The following is a 17806-nucleotide window of genomic DNA, read 5'->3' on the forward strand; positions in this document are numbered from 1 at the left end:
CAACTAATTCCTGATTAAACCAAGTGTGACTCTCCAATTCCATGTGATAGGTTGGTCCCTGAACAGAATGCGATGGGCATCCATGATTGATATGTAAAGATTTGTAACAATAAGGGGTGATGTAGTTTCTTCAATCTTCAGTGCTCCTTTTGGAAAAAAAATTCCAAATCTAAGATTGTTTTGATATTACTGCAAGAAGTGTAAAATACTAAGAGCAAAATGCTACTGAAGGAGCAGTCAGTGTCCTGTTACGTTCCAGGAGATTTCTTGGATGTGCAGGCACTCTGCTTTTCAGATCAGCATTTGATCTATGTGGTGGGTTGCATTACTTTTGTTCTGTTATGTGCACTACACCAAAAAAAGGCAATAATTGCCTTTTATTACGGAAGATATATCTTTATTTAAATTCTGTCCTCCCATGGAGTTAAAAATTTTCAACAAATTTACAGTGCTGGAAAGATTGCAGGCAGTTCTTAGTTAGAATAATCTATCTTCTGCAGCCAAGAGATAAGAGACGTCTGTAAGCTGAGACCTTTTGTTAAAATCAGTATAAAACTACGAATGCTGATAAATCTGTGTTGGATTCCTTAGTGGTACTAAATTTATTTGATTGAAAGGTATTGCGTCCAAGTGCATTAAATTTCAGTTCTTAATGCAGTAAGATCCCAGGAGGAAGTTGTTGGTTGCAAGCAGAAATGCAAAAGAAATGTTTTCAACAAAATATACCAACTACTTTCGTATTACCTTTCTCCAATATAGAATAGAGAACATTACAGGGCAGCACAGGCCCTTTGATGTTGTGCTGACCTGTGAAACCAATCTGAACCCCATTGAACCTACACCATCGTCCTTATGCCTATCCAATGACCATTTAAATGCCCTTAAAGTTGGTGAGTCCACTATGTTGCAAGCAGTCTGTTCCATGCCCCTACTGAGTAAAGAAACTACCTCTGACGTCTGTCCTATAATCTATCACCCCTCACTTTAAAGCTCTGTCCCCTTGTGCTATCTGTCACCATCAGAGGAAAAAAGCCTCTCACTGTCCACCCTATCTAACCCTCTGATTATCTTGTATGTCTCAATTAAGTCATCTCTCAACCACTTTCTCTCGAATGAAAACAGCCTCAAGTCCACTCAACCTTTCCTCATAAGACCTTCTCTCCATAGCAAGCAACATCTTGGTAAATCTCCTCTGAACCCTTTCCAAAGCTTCCACATTCTTCCTATAATGCGGTGAGCAGAACTGTAGGCAATACTTCAAGTGTGGCCACAGCAGAGTTTTGTGCAGTTGCGGCATGACCTCATGGCTGCAAAACTGAATCCCTCTCCCAGTAATAGCTAACACACCGTATGCCGCTTTAACAACCCTATCAACCTGGGTGGCAACTTTCAGGGATCTATGTACCGGTCACTGAGATCTCTCTGCTCATCTACACTACCAAGAATCTGACCATTAGCCCAGTACTCGGAGTTCTTTTTACTCTTTCCAAAGTGAATATCTGGTGATGATCGATACTGTTACACAAAATTGATTTAGGAATTTGAGTGTCTGAACATACTTCCCAGTCACATTAGGATTTTTGTGCCATTTTAATAAAATGACAGCCTATGCCATCTGTCTCTTTGTCACTCTACCTTTTATGTCAGATATTTCAGTAGGCCATGAGGTCGTTTGAAATAAAACGAAATGTGGTTAGTTTAAAAAAAACTTCCATGGTGTATTGTAGACCTCAGTCCCATTCAACACTAACTGTCTGTCTAGATTTACAGTATATTTTCAGTTCTATACTGCATTTGTTTCCTGGAGCAGTTTTTTTCATGTGTTTTGCATGAGAATGCTGATGGGGAACCCGATTAGGTGTATAAAATTGAAGGAAATATTTTCTAATCAAACTCTTCCGAGATGTTACTATACACCTCCAGAGCAAGTATGACTTGTCTCAGAGGCAGGGACATTACCACTGCTTCAGGAGAACCCTCAAAGTTGAAGGATATAGATAAGGTGGATAGGAAGCAGTTTTTCCGCTTGAATAATAACGAGGGGGCATAAGGTTCAGGTGAAAGCCAGAAATTTTGGAGGGAACCTAAAAGAATGTTTTCACACAGCAGATGGTGGGAGTCTGGAATGTCCTCCAGAGGGGCAGAAGAGGTGGGAAATATGAACCTCAAGTGGATGATCACTTGAAATGTCCAAGTATTGAAAGCTATGAGCCAAGATCTGGAAAGTAAGATTTGTATGAATAAGTTGTCAGTTAATGGGTCTCATTGGTGCTGTATGACCTTTTCTTGAGTCATGAGATGGGGACACTGCTGGCTGGCCAGCATTTATTCACTGACCCTATTTGTCCTTGAAGGTGTTGATAGTGAGCTGTCTTCTTGAACTTCTGCAGTCCATTTGCTGTGGGTAGATACACAATATCCTAGGGAGGGAATTTAATTATTTTGACCCAATGACCATGAAGGAGTGTCCATATATTTTCAAATCAGCATTGAGTGTGGCTCGGAAGGTATCTGCTGCCCTTGTTCTTCTAAATGGAAATCATCATGGCTTTGGAAGGTGCTGCTTCAAGATCTTCTGAATTTCTGCAGTCCATACTGCTGTGACTGAGCGTCAGTGGCAGATTGAGTGGGTACTTGTGGATGTGATGCCAAATAAGTGGGCTGTTTTCTCCTGATTGATGTCGAGCTTCTTGAGTGTTCAAGCTGCAGCTCCCAAACAAGTAGGGAGTATTCCATCGCGCTCCTGATTTGTATAAATGGTAGGCTTTTGGCGAGTTAAGGAAGTTACTCACTTTATTCTTACCATTTTGGCTGTTGTAGCCACTGTTTATTTGGCAAGTCAGTCAACTCCGTTCTTCTACATTCTGGTCATTTTTGATCCCCTTACCAATCAAGAGCTGATCTATGTCTGTCAATCAGTACCACTGAGTTGCTGACCTGTGGCTGAAGAAATTCTGATATGTCGTCCTATCATTGAGACTGTGTCCAGCACTCTCTCCAAACCTCCCTCCTCGTCCTCGTCCTCCTGTCCATGTAAACTTCATTGTATACTGACCAAAAGCCCTCTGTACCTCATGACAAGACCTTTATCGTCTCTCGGATCATTCTTGTAAACCACACATTTCCTTACCTGTGGGGCCCAGAACAATTTGTGGTATTTCAAATGCGGTCTGACCAGAGCCTTATACTGTTTCAGCAGTACATCTTTGACCTTGTTTTCTAATCCTCTTGAAATGAATGCCATAATTCCATTTGCCTTTCTATCTGCCAACTGAACCTGCATGCTTACCTGAAGGGAATCCTGAACTAGAGCTTGCAAATCTCTTTTGTGCTTCAGGTTTCTGAAGCCTTTGCCTATTTAGAAAATAGTATATACTAATGCTTTCCAAATAACCCTACACTTTGCCACATTGTATTCTGAAAAATGTTGCTGGAAGAGTGCAGCAGGTCAGGCAGCATCCAAGGAGCAAGAGAATCGACGTTTCAGGCATAAGCTCTTCAGGTTGATTCTCCTGCTCCTTGGATGCTGCCTGACCTGTGCTTTTCCAGCAACACCATTTTCAGCTCTGATCTCCAGCATCTGCAGTCCTCACTTTTTTTTCTCCCAGTTGATTTTAACCAACTGTAAATCCTCTTGCAAGGATGCCTTCCTTGAAGCTCTCTTTCTCTCCTGCTCCTTGGATGCTGCCTGACCTGCTGAGCTTTTCCAGCAACACATTTTTCAGCTCTGATCTTCAGCATCTGTAGTCCTCACTTTCTCCACATTGTATTCTACCTACCACCACTATTGCCCACTTGCCTGACATGTCCAAGTCCTTCTGCACCTTCCCTCCTTCCTGTTTTTGTGCCTTCTGCAAGCTTAGCTTAGTTCCTCCTCCTGCCCTTAGTTCCTCCTTCAGATTACTGTATAATTAGAGTAGTTGTATCAATGCTAACTCTACTTGTCTGCCTTTCTGGAAAAGACCCAATTTTTGCCAGTAAACCAATCCTCTGTCCAATCCCAGCACCATACCCATACCACCATGGGCTCTTATCTCGTTTAGCAGCTTCCTGTGCGGTACGTCATCAATGGCCTTTTGGAAATCCAAATAGATTCTGTCCACTGGTTCCCTTTTGTCTAACTTGCTTTACCTTCTCAGAGAATTCCAGTAGATTATCAGGCATGACCTATCCTTGACAAAGCTGTGTTGACTCTAATCTATTTTATTATGCATTTCCAAGTACTGCTCAGTGTTGTCCCTAACAAAGGGCTGTAAAAATTTAAGAGATCGAGATCAGGCTTACACATCTATAGTTTCCTGTGTACCGCCTCTCTCCCCTCTAGACAAATATGTTTTATTAGTCACCTTCCAGTGATTCCTGAAAGATCATCAGCGCCTCTACAGTCTCCTCACTATCTTCAGAACTCAGGGGTGTAGTCCATTTGGTTTGTGATTTATCCACTTTCCAGCTTCCCCAGCACCACCTAATTAGTGATGCCCACCATATCACTTTTGCTCGACAGCTTTCAACTCTGGTATGTAGCAGGTATCTTTCACTGAAGGATAATACAAAGTACCTATTCAGTTCGTTTATCATACTACTACTGCTGTCTCATTTTCTAGCTGTCCAATATCAATTCTTGCTTCTCTTTACCTTTCTCAATAACTTATAATATTGCAAGAGTTTTTTAATTACTAACTAGCTTACTGTCTTATCTCCTCCTCTCTCCTTTAGTTGAATTTTGCATTTATCCTGTACAAGTTTTTGAAGTGAGTAATCACAACACCAGGTTTATTTGTAAGCACTAGCTTTCGGAGCCCTGCTCCTTCATCGATCGACACAATCACCTGTTAAGGAGCAGCGCTCTAAAAGCTCGTGCTTCCAAACAAACCTGTTGGACTATAACCTGGTGTTGTGATTTCTAACTTTGTACACCCCAGTCCAACACCAGCAGCTCCAAATCCAGTTTTTAAAGGCTTCCCAATCCTATGACCTTTTCATTCATGTTTGTACATCATATGCTTTTTCTTTGCTTTCATGCTATCCCTGACTTCCCTGGTCATGGTTACTTCATCTTTGCCTTAGTATGTTTCTTCTACCTTGGGATGAATTTCTGCTGAACCTTCTGAATTACTCCACTGCCTTCCATGCTCCCTGTTTGGCTTCCCTTCCAGTCAGTGCTGCCCAGCTCTTCCCTCCATTACCATTATCAGTTAATAGTTATATCTGATTCAAGTGTCTCCCCTAGAGGTACTTCGAATCCCTACGTGGGGAAGCAGGCCACGCTTCCTATCGTGTCCATACTTAACCTGGGAAGACCTCCCCTCTCTTCTCTCTCCTCCCCCCTCCCCCCCCCCCCCCCCCCCCCCCCCCCCCTCCCCCCCGATAATGTTGCATTTCCTGTGGTAAGTTCACCTGGCCTGTACATCCCTGAACATTGAGCAGTTTAACATGGTTTATTTCCTTAAGCTTAACCTCCCTATCAAGCCTGTCTCGTAACACTTCACGAAATCCAGATTTGCCTATTCCCTACTGGGTCTCACCATAAGCTGCTTCAAAAAACCATCTTGTGGGAATTCCACAAATTCCTTTTCTTGAAATCTGCAAACAGTATGGTTTTTCCAGTCCACTTGCATATTAAGTCCCCATCCATGATTATTGTAATAGTTTTTTGTGCAAGCCTTTTCTAACTCCTGATTTTATTCCCCACTATCTGCTTACTGCTAGGAGGTCTTGCATACCTCCCAGTGTGATCTTTTTCTCTCTCCCTTTGCAGTTCCTCAACACTATCTGAGTCTTCTGACTTGATGCTACTTTTTGCTATTGATTTTAATTTCATTTGTCACTAACGTACCCCTGCCCCCTCCTTCCTGTCCTTTATGATAAGACATAAATCCTTTGGATATTTCATTCTCAGCGCTGATCCCCCTGTACCTATATATTTGAGACCCACAGCAACATACCTATCAACTTAAATTTGCATTGCAAAGTCATTTACCTTTTATTTTTCATATACTGTGTATTTAAGTACAACACCCTCCATCCTCTGACCTCCTCTCAAACTTGTCCTTTTATTTGCTGTACCTGAATTTAGATTGCTGACTCTTTCCATACTCTGTCCTATTACTTGCTCGAGGAACTTTAACTTTTAACTTGTTAATTATCCATGCAACTGAAACCGCACTTCCACCCCCAAGTTTGAAGACCTATCTACAGACCTATCTTGCAATTTGCAAGACTCTGATGCTCATACAATGCAGGTGAAGCCTGTCTCATGACAACACTTGACTGCCCCTTGCCAGTCGTTAGATTATCTCTTATTGCAGATAGTTATTGGTGTAGCTTTTGTTTACCACAAATGTTAGTTGCCACATTCAAACTAAACTTTGATATTGTTTAATTCTTGTTACATTTGAACATACCCCTCTTCAGTATCTGAGGAGGATTGTTTGATTGGATGTGGTAGAATTGTAGGACTTAGACCTGATTGATTAGTTGTTTGATTGCTTAGCTCTGTCTGTCACTTGCTGCTAATGCTGTTTGGTAGCTTCAGCAGATTCGCACCTAACTTTTCATTTTATAGTGCCTTACTGCACTCAAGAAGCAGGGCTGATTCCCCTGGATTGATGGTAATAATTGAGTTGGAGTTGTGCCAGGTCATGAGGTTGCAGGTTGTGTTGGAGTACAGTTCTGCTGTTGGCCCACACTGCCACATGATAGCCTAATCTTCAGATGCTAGATCTGTTTGAAGTCTGCCCCATTGAGCATGGTGATGCTGCCACACAATTAGGAACTGACCAGCTCCAAAAGTAGTGGTGCAACTGAGCTATTCTTGATGATGGGTATTAAAATCCCCAGGTAAAAACAATGACTGCAGATGCTGGAAACCAGATTCTGGATCAGTGGTGCTGGAAGAGCACAGCAGTTCAGGCAGCATCCAACGAGCAGCAAAATCGACGTTTCAGGCAAAAGCCCTTCATCAGGAATAAAGGCAGTGAGCCTGAAAGCATGGAGAAATAAGCTAGGGGAGGGTGGGGGTGGGGAGAGAGTAGCATAGAGTACAATGGGTGAGTGGGGGAGAAGATGAAGGTGATAGGTCAGGGAGGAAAGGGTGGATAGGTGGAAAAGGAGCTAGGCAGGTCGGACAAGTCATGGGGAAAGTGCTGAGCTGGAAGTTTGAAACTAGGATGAGGTGGGGGAAGGGGAAATGAGAAAACTATTGGAAGTCCACATTGATGCCCTGGGGTTCAAGTGTTCCAAGGCGGAAGATAAGGCGTTCTTCCTCCAGGCGTCTGGTGGTGAGGGAGCGACGGTGAAGGAGGCCCAGGACCTCCATGTCCTCGGCAGAGTGGGAGGGGGAGTTGAAATGTTGGGCCACGGGGCGGTGTGGTTGATTGGTGAGGGTGTCCCGGAGATGTTCCCTAAAGCGCTCTGCTAGGTGGTGTCCAGTCTCCCCAGTGTAGAGAAGACCGCATCGGGAGCAACGGATACAATAAATGATATTAATGGATGTGCAGGTAATGGATATGGAAGTCTCCTTTAGGGCCTTGGATAGAGGTGTGGGTACAGGTTTTACAGTTCCTGCAGTGGCAGGGGAAAGTGCCAGGATGAGAGGGTGGGTTGTAGGGGGCCTTGGATCCCTACCCGGTCTTATATTCTCAGTTGCTTCCTCCAAGTGTTGGTCAATGTGAATAATGCTGATTCATCTGGCAGGTCAGTGCTTGGTAAACAGTAGGTAGTTTCCATACCCAAGGTTAACCTGATGCCATGAGACTTTATGGGGTCCGAAGTAAAATGCTGAGGACTCCTAGGGCAACTGTATGTTGTTGTGCTGCCACATCTGCTGGGTCAGTCCTGCTGTTGGGTCTGGACAAGTGACAGTGGTGGTGTCATGGATGGTAGTGTTTGGGGCATCGTCCAGTTATCAGCAAGATATCACTCAGACTGTTGCTTGACTAGGAAAGAGTGAGGACTGCAGATGCTGGAGATCAGAGTCGAAAAATATGGCTTTGGAAAGGCACAGCAGGTCAGGCAGCATCTGAGGAGCAACGGGGTCGACATTTTGGGCATAAGCCCTTCACCAGGAATGGGGACGAGCAGGGAAGGGGGCTGAGAGATAAATAGGGTTGAGCTGGAGGTGGGGGGGAGGGTGGAAAAGAAGCTGGGAAAGGGATAAGTGGATGCAGTTGGGGGGGTGATTGTGATAGGTCAGTGGGGAGGGTGGACTGGATAGTTGAGAACAAAAATTGAAAGGTAGGACATGTCAGGAGGGCAGTGCCAATTTGGAGAGTTGGATCTGGGTTGAGGTGGGGGAGGGGAGGGGTTATTTGGAAACTAGTGGTGTCTATGTTGATGCTTTGCAGTTGAAGGGTCCCAAAGCAGATGATGAGGCGTTCATTGGGTAGCTTGGATTTGGCAGTAGAGGAGGCTCAGAACTTGCATGCCCTTGGAGGGGTGGGAGGGGAAGTTGAAGTGGTCGGCCGCAGAGAGCTGGGGTTGTTTGAGTGTGTCCCAGAGATGTTCCCTGAAATATTCCATGAGTTGCCATCCTGTCTCTCTAATGTAGAGACCACATCGAGAGCAACAGACACTTGAGTTGAGTTGTTTGACTGTGCAGGAAGATCTCTGCCGGATATGAAAAGATCCCCTTTGGGCGCCTTGGACAGAGGTGGTGGGGGGCGGGGGTAAAATTTTATACGTTTTGAGGCAGCAAAGGAAAGTGCTGGCAGTGGAAGGTGGGTTGGTGGGGAGTGTGGACATTGAGGGAATGGACTTTGCGGAATGCAGATAGCATTGGGAGGGAAATATCTCTGGTGGTAGGAGATGATGGTAGGAGATGATGCACAGTGTCCAGAGATTAGTGGGGTGGAAGGTGACGACTGGGGCGTTCTATCCTTGTGGTTGGAGGGGTGGGTTTCAAGAGTGGAGGTGCAGGAAATGGAAGAGATGTGCTGGAAAGCATTGTTGATCATGTGGGAGGGGAAATTGCAGTCCCTGAAAAGGGCCATCTGGGACATCCTGGAGTGGAATTGCTACTCTTGGGAGCAGATACGATAGAGGAATTGGTAGTAAAGAGATTTTTTTTAATAGAAGGGGTGGTGTGCAAAGGTGTAATCCAGGTAGCCGTGGGAGTTGGTGCCTGTGAAGTAGATGTCAGTGTTGAGTCTGTCTTTGGAGATAGAGACAGAGAGGTCCAGGAAGGGAGGGGAGAGGTGTCTGAGCTGGTCCAGGTGAATGTAAGCTCATGGCGGAAAGTTTTAGTGAAGTTGATGAACTGTTCAGCCTCCTCATGGGAGCATGAAGTGATGTTGATACAGTCATCAACATAGCGGAGGAAATTTTGCTTGACTAGTCTAGGAGATGACTCTCACTTTTGGCACTAACCCCCAGATGTTAGTAAGGAGGGGCTTGCAGGGTGAACAGGACTTTTTTTTGCCATTATTGTTTCTGGTGCCAAGGTCGATGCCAGTTGGTCCCACTGGTTTCATTTCTTTATCAAGATTTTGGAGCAGTTACAACTGAGTAACTTGCTAGGCTATTTCAAAATGCAGTTGTGACTCAGCTACAATGCTGTGGTTTTGGAGTCACTGGCTGACTGGGTGAGGTTGGCAAATTGGTGAGTCAGATGGGTTTTTCTGACAATTGCTGAAAATGTGTTGCTGGAAAAGCGCAGCAAGTCAGGCAGCATCCAGGGAACAGGAAATTCGACGTTTTGGGCATAAACCCTTCATCAGGAAGGGCTTATGCCCGAAACGTTGAATTTCCTGTTCCTTGGTTGCTGCCTGACCTGCTGCGCTTTTCCAGCAACACATTTTCAGCTCTGATACTCCAGCATCTGCAGACCTCACTTTCTCCTTTTCTGACAATTACCTGGTTTTGCGGTTATTCAAATTATGCCATTAGCCTTGTTGAATTCAAACCAATTTCAAGGTATTATTGCTGAACTAGTAACATTAAGCTACTGCCTCCTCTCCCCCGTTGACTCTGCCACCATGTAATAGCTAGTGTTATGCATCTTCCACTTAGATCGTCTAATTTGTGGAGTTCCATATACTATATCTAGCCTCCCTTTTTTAAATTGTGAACTCCTGAATTATTTTAATCCCCACCTCCCCCGGCCCCCCCCCATCTCCCCAAGTAAAATTGACTGCTTCCATAGCTGCACTTTGTAATATGAATGCCGATAGAATAACTAAATTACGTCCTTCTATCAGTTGCCACATCTTTGTGTACCTTCCTGTGTAAACATAGGAAATGTAATGCCTTTCTTTTTAACCTCCCCTTTATCGTCCAAGATCCTAAATGCATATTCCAAGTGAATCAGCAATTTATTCGTTTTGTACAATTTACTGTTTGTTCAGGACTAAGTGATCTCCCCTGTGTAATAAAGACTAAATTTAAGCTGGGTTACTGCTTTAGAGGACCATTCAACACTCTCTCTTATACAGTCCTAGAGATATACAGCACAGAAAAAAGGCTGTTCAGTCCATCACACCTGTACCAGCCAAAAATTGCTGCCTGACTTAATCCTATTTTTCAGCATTTGCTACATAGCCTTATGCCTTGACATCACAGGTGCACATCTAAAAACTACTTCAATGTTATGAAAGTTTCTGCCTCTACCACCCTTTAGAGGCAGTGAGTTCCAGAATCCCATGACCCTTTTGAGTAAAATAATTTTTCCTCGCATTTCCTCAATCTTCTGCACTTCCAATCTAAGGCGCCTGCTTGTTCCATTGATCAAGGGGAAATGTTTCTTCCTGTCACACTATTTCCTTCCTAAATTAATACCCCTCTCATATTCCATGTTATCTTCTCTGTTCTAAGGAAAATAACCCCAATCTATCTTCATAACTAAAATATTAGTCCATCTCCACTGCATTTTTCCACTGTTATGTCTCTTCTATAATGTGGATTCCATAACTGCATACAATGTTCTAGCAGTTGCCTTAACCAATGTTTTACACGGTTTCAGCGTAATCTTCTTGCTCTTAAACTCTCTGCTTCAACTGATGAGAGAACGTTTACCATATGTTTTCTTAATTACGTTATTCAACCGTCTTGATACATTGGCGTAAGTGTATGTGTGCACTGTGCTTCCCCCAGTCCTTTGTGCTTTATCATGTTTCCCCTTCTTTGTCCTGCCCATGTTACACTTGTCCAGATTGAATTCCAACTGTCACTAAGTAGGCCATTTGACCAGCCTGTTGTATCAGATCAGGCAGCATCCAAGGAACAGGAAATTCGACGTTTTGGGCATAAGCCCTTCTTCAGGAATCAGGGCTTATCCTGTTCCTTGGATGCTGCCTGACCTGTGCTTTTCCAGCAACACATTTTCAGCTCTGATACTCCAGCATCTGCAGACCTCACTTTCTTCTCCAGCCTGTTGTATCATCTTGTAATCTAAGGCTATCCTCTTTACTGTTTAGCACTCCACCAATTGTACATGTTGCCTGCAGATTTGGTGATCAAAACTCCTAAATTCAAGTTTAACTCACTTACACATACCACAAACAGCAAGGGCCCAGATCTGACTGAGTCCTCACTTTCACCTATAAATACAGCCCTCGGCCTTCATCTTCTGCTTCCTACCACTCAGCCAATTGTGGTTCCAATTTGCCAAATTTCTTTGGATCCCATGGGCTGATAGCTTTACTATCCATCTCCCATATCAAAAGCCTTGTTGCAGTCCAAATAGACTCATCCACCTACCTGAAAAATTGTTGGGTTGGTCACATATAACTTTCTCTGAACAAGTTAAGTTGATTTGTTCTTGATTAATCACTAGGTGAAAATGAGGACTGCAGATGCTGGAGATGAGAGGCGAGTGTGTAATGCTGGAAAAGCACAACAGGTCAGGCAGCATCCGAGGAGCCGGAAAATCGACATTTCGAGCAAAAGCCCTTCATCAGGAGCACACACACTCTTGATTAATCCCTGCATGTTCAAATGCAGATTAATTCTGTCCCTGTGAATTGCTTCCAATAGTTTCTCTGTCACCAGTTTCCTGGTTTCTCCCTTGAAACAGTGTTGGTTTTTTTTCCAGTTCTCTGGCATTTTTCCCTATGGCCAGAAAGGAATTTTGCTATGTTAATACCATTTCCTTTGGCATTGTAAGATTAGCTATACTGTTATTCAATATTTCCAGTCTTCCACCCTGTTATCATAGAAACTGCCTGGCCTTCCTGATTAGGGACAGTTGCAGCCTTTAGGATGTGGTCTCCCAATTTGGGCTAGTGCTTAGACAGGAGGGAGTGACTGGCAGTGAAGCAGATATGTATGCAAAAGCTGTCAGTGGAGAATCTCAGTCCTTGCATTTGTCATAATCATACAGCTTGAAAGCAGACTCTTAGGTCCACTGCATCCATGTCGACCAGGTTTCCCAAACTAAACTAGTCCCATTTGTCTGCATTTGGGCCACATCCTTCTAAATCTTGCCTATTCATGTACCTATCAAAATGTCTTAAATGTTGTGCCTACCTACATCTACCAGTTCTGCATCTGACACTTCATTCCATATACACACCACCTCCTCTATGGAAAAGCTATCCCTCTGGTGCCTTTTTAAAATCTTTGTCCTTTTTGCTTTAATATTACCACCCCCCCTCCCGGCAAAGACTTTTGCTATTCACCCTTATGCTGCTCGTGATTTTGTAAACATCCACAAGGTCACGCCCTCAATCTACTATACTGCAATGTATTATATTTCCAGTCTATTCACATATCTCAAACCTTCTCTTCCTTCAATCTCGTACACTCCAGTGGAAAAATATCCTAGCCCCTCCTTTATGGTTTAAGGTTCTTTCAGTTCAGAATAGAATATCTTTGACATGTATACGGAAGTATAGGAGTATAGTGAAAAGCTTTCAGTTTTCTCTACCCTTGCTACCCTTCTAGTCACTGTCTGTCATTCAAAGTTCTCGCATTGATCCTGTCTGTCAACTAATTCTCAATCCGTGGTAATATATTATTTCCTAATCCATGTGCTTTAACTATACTTGTTAATCTTTAAAGCGAAACTTTACCTAAAAGCCTTTTAAAAATGCCAAGTATACCACATCCACTGGTTCTCCCTTATTTATTAAGCATGATTTAAGTTTTATAATCCAGTGCTGACTGACTAATCTTGTTGATGCTTTTCAAGTGTTATCAAGTCATTTATAACATGCAGGTATCCCCCACTTCTCAGACATTCTCTTTATGCAGATCTGAAGAGACAGGCCCTTTGGGCCAAACTAGTCCATGCCAGCCAAAATTTCTGTCCATGCTAATTCCATTTCGCTGGACTTGGCCCATATCCTACTAATCCTTTCCTATCCATGTATTTGTCCAAATGCCTTTTTAAAAGTTGTTAATGTACTCCTCAACCACTTCTGGCAGCTCATTCCATATGTGTACCACCCTGTGTTTTTTAAAAATAAAAAGTTGCTCCTCAGGTTCCCTTTTATTCTTTCCCTCCTAATCTTAAACCAATGCCCTCTAGTTCTTGATGCCCCAACCCCGGGAAAAAATAGTGTATTCATCCTATCCACGTCTCTCATGATCTTATACATTTCTAGAAGGTCCCCTTCAGTCTCCTATGTTGTAAGGAAAAATGTCCTAGCTTATCAAACCCCTCCCTGCAACTGAGTCCAGACACACTTTTTCTAGTTTAATAACATCCTTCTAACAAGGTGACTAAAACTGAACACAATACACCAAGTGCAGCCTCACCAAAGTGCTATATAACTGCAACATAACTTTCCAACTTCTATACTCAGTGTCCTGACTCATGAAGGCCAGTGTGTCAAAAGCCTTATTCACTGCCCTGTCTACCTGTGACTCCACTTAGAGAACTGTGCACCCGAACTCCAAGGTCCCTCTGTTCCACTATACTCCTTAAGGCCCTACCATTCACCATGAAACACTGACCTTTTATTTGACTTTACAAAATGCAAGATATCACACTTATCTATATTAAACTCCATTTGCCATTTCTTGGTCCACTTCCCCAGCTGATCCAGGTCCTGCTGCAATTTCTGTTAACCTTCCTCACTGACCACAATACTGCCTATTTTAGTGTCATCTGCAAACTTGCTAATCGTGTCTTATATATTCTTATCCAAATCATTCATTATAAATAGCAAACAGTAGTGAGCCCACCAGCTACCCCTGAGGTGCTCCACTAGTCACAGGCCTCCATCACCCTTCCACTATTACCCTCTCCTTCCTGCTATCAAGCCAATTTTGTTTTCAGGTTGCCAGCAAGCCCTGGATTCTTCGTCGATCTTAAAAGGAGTGGCTGCAGAATTAGATGCACTGGCTTCAATTTTTCCAGAAATCTTTGGATAAGGATTAATCAGATTGGAAACTAGCAAATATGTCTTCTATTGAAGAATGCAGACATTTAGATTAGATTACAGTATGGGAATAGGCCCTTTAGCTCAAGTCCACACACCGACCTTTCAAAGAGTAACCGACTCAGACCCATTCCCCTACCCTGTATTTACCCCTGCCTATGATAAATTTAGCATGGCCAATTCACCTAATGTGCATATAGAGTCAGAGATGTACAGTGTGGAACAGACCCTTCGGTCCAACCCGTCCATGCCTACCACATGTACCACCTGCTAGCACCCCGCCCATATCCCTCCAAACTCGTCCTATTCATATACCCATCCAAATGCCTCTTTAAATGTTGCAATTCTACCAGCCTCCACTACTTGCTCTGATCGCTCATTCCATACACGTACCACCCTCTGTGTGGAAAAAGTTGCCCCTGAGGTGTCTCTTATGTCTTTCCCTTCTCACCCTAAATAAACCTATGCCTTCTAGTTCTGGACTCCCTGCCCCCAGGGAAAAGACTTTGTCTAGTTACCCTATCCATGCCCCTCATAATTTTGTAAATCTCTATAAGGTCACCCCTCTGCCTCCGACACTCCAGGGAAAACAACCCCAGCCTGTTCAGCCTCTCCCTAAACTGAAATCCTCCAACCCTGGCAACATCCTTGTAAATCTTTTCTGAACCTTTTCAAGTTTCACAACATCTTTCTGATGGGAAGGAGACCAGCATTGCGCACACTATTCCAACAGTGGCCTAACCAATGTCCTGTACAGCCCCAACATGACCTCCCAGCTCCTGTACTCAATACTCTGACCAATAAAAGAAAGTATACCAAATGCCCTCTTCACTCTCCTATCTATCTGCGACTCCACTTTCAAGGAGCTATGAACCTGCACTCCAAGGTCTTTGTTCAGCAACACTCCCTAGTGCCTTACCATTAAGTGTACAAGTCCTGCTTTCCCAAGAATTCCTCACATTTATCTGAATTAAACTCCCATCTGCCACTTCTCAGCCCATTGGCCCATCTGGTCAAGATCCTGTTGTAATCTGAGGTAACCCTCTTCGCTGTCCACTACACCAGCAATTTTGGTGTCATCCGCAAACTTAATAATTGTATCTCTAATGCTCACATCCAAATCATTTATATAAATGACAAAAAGTAGAGGACCCAGCACCGATCCTTGTGGCACTCTATTGGTCACAGGCCTCCAGTCTGAAAAACAGCCCTCCACCACCACCACCACCACCACCACCCTCTGTCTTCTACCTTTGAGCCAGTTCTGTATCCAAATGGCTAGCTCTCCCTGTATTTTGTGAGATCGAACGTTGCTCACCAGTTTGTCATGGGGAACCTTGTCGAATGCCTTATCGAAGTATGTATAGATCGCATCTACCGCTCTGCCCCCATCAATCTTCTGTTACTTCAAAAAACTCAATCAAGGTTGTGAGACATTATTTCCCACACACAAAGCCATGTTGACTATCCCGAAACAGTCCTCACCTTTCCAAATACATGTTCATCCTGTCCCTCAGGATTCCCTCCAACAACTTGTCCACGATGGGCTCACTGGTCTATAGTTCCGTGGCTTGTCCTTATCAGCCTTCTTACACAGTAGCACCACATTAGCCAACCTCCAGTCTTCCAGCACTTCACCTGTGACTATTGATGATACAAATATCTCAGCAAGAGGTCCAGCAATCACTTCTTTGGATTGTGGGAGGAAACCAGAGCACCTGCAGGAAATCCACGCAGACATGGGAAGAATGTACAAACTCCACACAGACGGTTGCCTGAGGCTGGAATCGAACCTGGGTCCCTAGCACTTTGAAGCAACAGTGCTAACCACTGAGCCACCTTGCTGCCCTTAAGATTCCAGCGTTCATTCGATATTATGGCAGTTTTTGTAAAATGAAACTTGTTTAATTTACTGGAGCTTTTAGGAAGTAAGAAACACTTGAAAGGTCACAAAGCCAAGTAAGAGCTAATCAGGTAGTGTTTTGGTATGGAATGAAGATTGACAGGCTAACAGAAAACAGAGATAAACATAATTGGCCAAAGGTCTAGTGTGTTTTTGAAAAGCATCTTTGGGATGTGGGGATGATTATGTCATTGCAGAGAATGGGCCAGATCAATGTATTACAAACCTGTGGAAAACTTTTCTGTATGTTCTGTCTCTAGCTGCGTACTCCATAATCCGTGTTACAAGGCGGAGTGTTGAAAGTTATCCTAGATCAGTTGTGAAGTTTACATCTATCTTAAAAAGACATTTGGATAAATGCATGAATATGAAAGGTTTGGAGGGATGTGGGCTAATTGCAGCTATTCGTGACTTTGGTTTGGGCACATTGTCGATTTAGACTGAGTCGTAGAATCACTGGAATCACTGTGGAAACAGGCCATTTGGCGCAACAAGTTGACACTGATCCTCCGAAGAGTATCTCGCCCAGACCCATTTCCCTGGCTAATGCACATAAACCTGCGCATCCCTGAACACTACAGGCAGTTTACCAGGGCCAGTTCACCTAAACTGCACACCTTTGGACTGTGGGCGGAAACCCATGCAGACATGGGAAGAATGTGCAAACTCCAGTCACCTGAGGCTGGAATCGAACCTGGTCTCTTGGCGCTGTGAAGCAGAGTGCTAACCACTGAGTCACCATGCCACCCCAATAGTCAGGAACATTGGTTGTCTCTTACTGAAACTATAATGTTAGAGACTGAGCCACCATGTTACCTGAAAATAATTGGACCAAAGGGTCTGTTTCCATGCTGTATGACATGGAAAATAGTTTTACAGCTCAGAAAAGAGTCCTTTGGCTCAGTATCTATGTTGGTCATCAGCATCTACTGCAGTCGCATTTTCCATAAATTGGTCATTGTCTTGTATGTCAGGGTCATATAAGTCATATTCTAAATGATGTTATTCCTGTCGCTAGCATCCTTTCAGGCAGTAAGTTCCAATAACCAACTACCCTGTGGGTGAAAAGCTCTTCCTCGTATCTGCTGAAAAGCTCCTAGCCTGTGATCCCGGTTATGTGTCCCTTACAATAAGAAGCATTTCTTCCTCTACCTTGACTATGCTCCTTGTACTTTTGGGTAATCTCGCGCTCTTGCTCGCTCTGAAATTCTGCAGTATAGGCAACATGCTGGTGAATCTCCCCTGTGCACTCTACTCCAGTCACACCTATTTACTGTGACAAACCGAATTGCATGCAGTACTCAGCTAACGCCCAACTAATGTACAACTCCATCAAAACCTCATTGATCTATTCAATTCCTTATCGATTAACAGCAAGTATCCCGTACACTTCAGATCCACCTTATCAACTTGCCATATTCCTTTCAAGATCATGTGGACAAACCCACCAGTATTTGGCTTATCCTCTATACTACTTAGGGTCCTCCCATTCATTTTACACATCTAGTTGACACTTTGAAATACTCAATCATGATCTGTCAAACATTATTTTCCCTGATGTCCTTGATTAATTCTTGCCTCC

This window comes from Hemiscyllium ocellatum, chromosome 30 (genome assembly GCF_020745735.1).
Source record: "Hemiscyllium ocellatum isolate sHemOce1 chromosome 30, sHemOce1.pat.X.cur, whole genome shotgun sequence".
NCBI lineage: Eukaryota > Metazoa > Chordata > Chondrichthyes > Orectolobiformes > Hemiscylliidae > Hemiscyllium > Hemiscyllium ocellatum.